At 42.4% G+C, this 6,000-nt stretch overlaps 3 non-coding genes across 3 annotated transcripts; all 3 read right to left on the reverse strand.

Annotated features, from left to right (window-relative positions):
* Positions 1-370: 370 nt before the first annotated feature.
* On the reverse strand, positions 371-459 carry trnay-gua (transfer RNA tyrosine (anticodon GUA)). The gene is given in 2 exon segments: positions 371-406; positions 423-459. It is a non-coding gene; the product is annotated as a tRNA-Tyr (tRNA).
* A 1,045-nt stretch (positions 460-1,504) lies between these two features.
* On the reverse strand, positions 1,505-1,593 carry trnay-gua (transfer RNA tyrosine (anticodon GUA)). The gene is given in 2 exon segments: positions 1,505-1,540; positions 1,557-1,593. It is a non-coding gene; the product is annotated as a tRNA-Tyr (tRNA).
* Positions 1,594-3,930: 2,337 nt separating this feature from the next.
* Positions 3,931-4,019, reverse strand: trnay-gua (transfer RNA tyrosine (anticodon GUA)). The gene is given in 2 exon segments: positions 3,931-3,966; positions 3,983-4,019. It is a non-coding gene; the product is annotated as a tRNA-Tyr (tRNA).
* Between the last annotated feature and the right edge of the window lie 1,981 nt (positions 4,020-6,000).

The raw sequence follows: 6,000 nt of genomic DNA on the forward strand, positions 1-6,000 counted from the left end.
CTATAACACTGCTACACAATTTGCAACAATGAAATCTACTTCCTTCAAGGCAGAATTGAACCAGCGCCCTAAAGACGGCTGCAATTATCAACCTACAGTACCCCGCTCGACCAACTGAGCTATCGAAGGGAACACAGCATGGAAATGGTACGATAACTGCCGATCCTGATGCCCAAGAGCATCCGTATCCTCCATATCTGAAGCAGAACCAGTTGACAGCGTCTTCTATTACAAAGTTTTGAACGTAACAAATAGCCACCTATCTTAGTCTACGTATATGTTCAGTAAACAAGGGTATAGAGTAACTTTCCAATGACGCATCATCACTCTCTATAACACTGCTACACAATTTGCAACAACGAAAACTAGTTCCTTCGAGCCGGAATTGAACCAGCGACCTAAGGATGCCTACAACTATCAACCTACAGTCCTCCGCTCTACCAACTGAGCTATCGAAGGGAACACAGCATGGAAATGGTACGATAACTGCCGATCCTGATGCACAAGAGCGTCTGTGGCCTCCATAGCTGAAGCAGAACTAGTCAACAACGTGTTCTATTACAAAGTTTTGAACGTGACAAACAGCTCAACACTAGAGCGGACGGGTACTTTAGGGGTACTATTACTGCCAAACCTGACCCCCGCAAGCGTCTGTATCCTTTTGTTTGCGCTGATGGGCCATTAACGCGTCATCACTTTCCATTTCTATAGCGCTGCGTTTCCAGAGGTTGTTATTAGCAACTTGTTTAACACTGTTACAAGGTTACTATGTCAAGTGTTCTTTTGTCCAATGAATGAAGCAATTAAGACAACAGATCTGAAAAAGAGCCCCTTGACATCTTTCCATTGTAAATGGAAACAAAATTTGCAACAATGAAAACTACTTCCTTCCAACCTACAGTGTTCCCCTCTACCAACTGCGCTATCGAAGGGGTTACGGAATTGGTACGATAACTGCAGAACCTGATGCCCAAGAGTGTCAGTTTCCTCCATATCTGAAGCACAACTAGCCAACAGCGTTTACTATTACAAAGTTTTGAACGTGACAAACAGCCACCTATCTTAGTCTACGTATATATTCAGTAAACAATGGTACAGAGTAACTTTCCAATGACGCATCATCACTCTCCATCTCTATAACACTGCTACACAATTTGCAACAATGAAATCTACTTCCTTCAAGGCAGAATTGAACCAGCGCCCTAAAGACGGCTGCAATTATCAACCTACAGTCCTCCGCTCTACCAACTGAGCTATCGAAGGGAACACAGCATGGAAATGGTACGATAACTGCCGATCCTGATGCACAAGAGCATCCGTATCCTCCATATCTGAAGCAGAACCAGTTGACAGCGTCTTCTATTACAAAGTTTTGAACGTAACAAATAGCCACCTATCTTAGTCTACGTATATGTTCAGTAAACAAGGGTATAGAGTAACTTTCCAATGACGCATCATCACTCTCTATAACTCTGCTACACAATTTGTAACAACGAAAATTAGTTCCTTCGAGCCGGAATTGAACCTGCGACCTAAGGATGCCTACAACTATCAACCTACAGTCCTCCGCTCTACCAACTGAGCTATCGAAGGTAACACAGCATGGAAATGGTACGATAACTGCCGATCCTGATGCACAAGAGCATCCGTATCCTCCATATCTGAAGCAGAACTAGTCAACAACGTGTTCTATTACAAAGTTTTGAACGTGACAAACAGCTCAACACTAGAGCGGACAGGTACTTTAGGGGTACTATTACTGCCAAACCTGACCCCCACAAGCGTCTGTATCCTTTTGTTTGCGCTGATGGGCCATTAACGCGTCATCACTTTCCATTTCTATAGCACTGCGTTTCCAGAGGTTTCAGAGGTTGTTATTAGCAACTTGTTTAACACTGTTACAAGGTTACTATGTCAAGTGTTCTTTTGTCCAATGAATGAAGCAATTAAGACAACAGATCTGAAAAAGAGCCCCTTGACATCTTTCCATTGTAAATGGAAACAAAATTTGCAACAATGAAAACTACTTCCTTCCAACCTACAGTGTTCCCCTCTACCAACTGCGCTATCGAAGGGGTTACGGAATTGGTACGATAACTGCAGAACCTGATGCCCAATAGTGTCAGTTTCCTCCATATCTGAAGCACAACTAGCCAACAGCGTTTACTATTTCAAAGTTTTGAACGTGACAAACAGCCACCTATCTTAGTCTACGTATATATTCAGTAAACAATGGTACAGAGTAACTTTCCAATGACGCATCATCACTCTCCATCTCTATAACACTGCTACACAATTTGCAACAATGAAATCTACTTCCTTCAAGGCAGAATTGAACCAGCGCCCTAAAGACGGCTGCAATTATCAACCTACAGTACCCCGCTCGACCAACTGAGCTATCGAAGGGAACACAGCATGGAAATGGTATGATAACTGCCGATCCTGATGCCCAAGAGCATACGTATCCTCCATATCTGAAGCAGAACCAGTTGACAGCATCTTCTATTACAAAGTTTTGAACGTAACAAATAGCCACCTATCTTAGTCTACGTATATATTCAGTAAACAAGGGTATAGAGTAACTTTCCAATGACGCATCATCACTCTCTATAACACTGCTACACAATTTGTAACAACGAAGCCGGAATTGAACCAGCGACCTAAGGATGCCTACAACTATCAACCTACAGTCCTCCGCTCTACCAACTGAGCTATCGAAGGTAACACAGCATGGAAATGGTACGATAACTGCCGATCCTGATGCACAAGAGCATCCGTATCCTCCATATCTGAAGCAGAACTAGTCAACAACGTGTTCTATTACAAAGTTTTGAACGTGACAAACAGCTCAACACTAGAGCGGACGGGTACTTTAGGGGTACTATTACTGCCAAACCTGACCCCCACAAGCGTCTGTATCCTTTTGTTTGCGCTGATGGGCCATTAACGCGTCATCACTTTCCATTTCTATAGCACTGCGTTTCCAGAGGTTTCAGAGGTTGTTATTAGCAACTTGTTTAACACTGTTACAAGGTTACTATGTCAAGTGTTCTTTTGTCCAATGAATGAAGCAATTAAGACAACAGATCTGAAAAAGAGCCCCTTGACATCTTTCCATTGTAAATGGAAACAAAATTTGCAACAATGAAAACTACTTCCTTCCAACCTACAGTGTTCCCCTCTACCAACTGCGTTATCGAAGGGGTTACGGAATTGGTACGATAACTGCAGAACCTGATGCCCAAGAGTGTCAGTTTCCTCCATATCTGAAGCACAACTAGCCAACAGCGTTTACTATTTCAAAGTTTTGAACGTGACAAACAGCCACCTATCTTAGTCTACGTATATATTCAGTAAACAATCGTACAGAGTAACTTTCCAATGACGCATCATCACTCTCCATCTCTATAACACTGCTACACAATTTGCAACAATGAAATCTACTTCCTTCAAGGTAGAATTGAACCAGCGCCCTAAAGACGGCTGCAATTATCAACCTACCGTACCCCGCTCGACCAACTGAGCTATCGAAGGGAACACAGCATGGAAATGGTACGATAACTGCCGATCCTGATGCCCAAGAGCATCCGTATCCTCCATATCTGAAGCAGAACCAGTTGACAGCGTCTTCTATTACAAAGTTTTGAACGTGACAAACAGCCACCTATCTTAGTCTACGTATATGTTCGGAACACAGCATGGAAATGGTACGATAACTGCCGATCCTGATGCCCAAGAGCATCCGTATCCTCCATATCTGAAGCAGAACCAGTTGACAGCGTCTTCTATTACAAAGTTTTGAACGTAACAAATAGCCACCTATCTTAGTCTACGTATATGTTCAGTAAACAAGGGTATAGAGTAACTTTCCAATGACGCATCATCACTCTCTATAACACTGCTACACAATTTGCAACAATGAAAACTAGTTCCTTCAAGCCAGAATTAAACCAGCGACCTAAGGATGCCTACAACTATCAACCTACAGTCCTCCGCTCTACCAACTGAGCTATCGAAGGGAACACAGCATGGAAGTAGTACGATAACTGCCGATCCTGATGCACAAGAGTGTCTGTGGCCTCCATAGCTGAAGCAGAACTAGTCAACAACGTGTTCTATTACAAAGTTTTGAACGTGACAAACAGCTCAACACATGAGCGGACGGGTACTTTAGGGGTACTATTACTGCCAAACCTGACCCCCACAAGCGTCTGTATCCTTTTGTTTGCGCTGATGGGCCATTAACGCGTCAACACTTTCCATTTCTATAGCACTGCGTTTCCAGAGGTTGTTATTAGCAACTTGTTTAACACTGTTACAAGGTTACTATGTCAAGTGTTCTTTTGTCCAATGAATGAAGCAATTAAGACAACAGATCTGAAAAAGAGCCCCTTGACATCTTTAAATTTTAAATGGAAACAAAAATTGTCAACAATGAAATCTACTTCCTTCAAGGCAGAATTGAACCAGCGCCCTAAAGACGGCTGCAATTATCAACCTACAGTACCCTGCTCGACCAACTGAGCTATCGAAGGGAACACAGCATGGAAATGGTACGATAACTGCCGATCCTGATGCCCAAGAGCATCCGTATCCTCCATATCTGAAGCAGAACCAGTTGACAGCGTCTTCTATTACAAAGTTCTGAACGTAACAAATAGCCACCTATCTTAGTCTACGTATATGTTCAGTAAACAAGGGTATAGAGTAACTTTCCAATGACGCATCATCACTCTCTATAACACTGCTACAAAATTTGTAACAACGAAGCCGGAATTGAACCAGCGACCTAAGGATGCCTACAACTATCAACCTACAGTCCTCCACTCTACCAACTGCCAACAGAACTAGTCAGCAATGTGTTCTATTACAAAGTTTTGAACGTGACAAACAGCTCAACACATGAGCGGACGGGTACTTTAGGGGTACTATTACTGCCAAACCTGACCCCCACAAGCGTCTGTACCCTTTTGTTTGCGCTGATGGGCCATTAACGCGTCATCACTTTCCATTTCTATAGCACTGCGTTTCCAGAGGTTGCGCTATCGAAAGGGTTACGGAATTGGTACGATAACTGCAGAACCTGATGCCCAAGAGCATCAGTTTCCTCCATATCTGAAGCACAACTAGCCAACAGCGTTTACTATTTCAAAGTTTTGAACGTGACAAACAGCCACCTATTTTAGTCTACGTATATATTCAGTAAACAATGGTACAGAGTAACTTTCCAAAGATGCATCATCACTCTCCATCTCTATAACACTGCGACACAATTTGCGACAACGGAAACTAGTTCTTTTGAGCCGGAATTGAACCAGCACCTACCAACCTATAGTCCTCGCTCTACCAACTGAGCTATTGAAAGGAAGACAGCTCAGAAATGGTACGATAACTGCCAAGCCTGATGCCCAAGATCCTCCATAGCTGAAGCAGAACTAGTCAACAACGTGTTCTATTACAAAGTTTTTACAGCAGCTAAACAAACGCAGCAGCAGTTACATAGGAGGACGAGTTTGCAGAACTTTGCACGTTTCAAGGACGTTTTCACAACAGTAAGGTTGTTTATATTATACTTAGTTGTGTTTAGTTGCACAGTCTTAGTTACACAGCTTTGGCTGATTTCAGTTGACTTCGCTCGTTAGCAACACGCTAACGTTTTGCAGTGCACCCGGTCCGAGGGCAATGACATGTCTCATGAACAACAGAAATTTCAGAGCTAGGTCTAGGACGAACCGTTAATTCTGTGTCTATATTGCATATTCAAACCTTAATACCATTCCACAACAGACTGATAAAAACTCTGCTAATATTTGGTCTACTAAAACTAGACTAAGACTAAAACTCTTATGATATTTAGTCGACTAAAACTAGACTAAGACTAAAAGACTTAAAACTAGACTAAGACTAAAACTCTTATGATATTTAGTCGACTAAAACTAGACTAAGACTAAAAGACTTAAAACTAGACTAAGACTAAAACTCTTATGATATTTAGTCGAC

Source organism: Sander vitreus, chromosome 6 (assembly GCF_031162955.1).
Source record: "Sander vitreus isolate 19-12246 chromosome 6, sanVit1, whole genome shotgun sequence".
Taxonomy (NCBI): domain Eukaryota; kingdom Metazoa; phylum Chordata; class Actinopteri; order Perciformes; family Percidae; genus Sander; species Sander vitreus.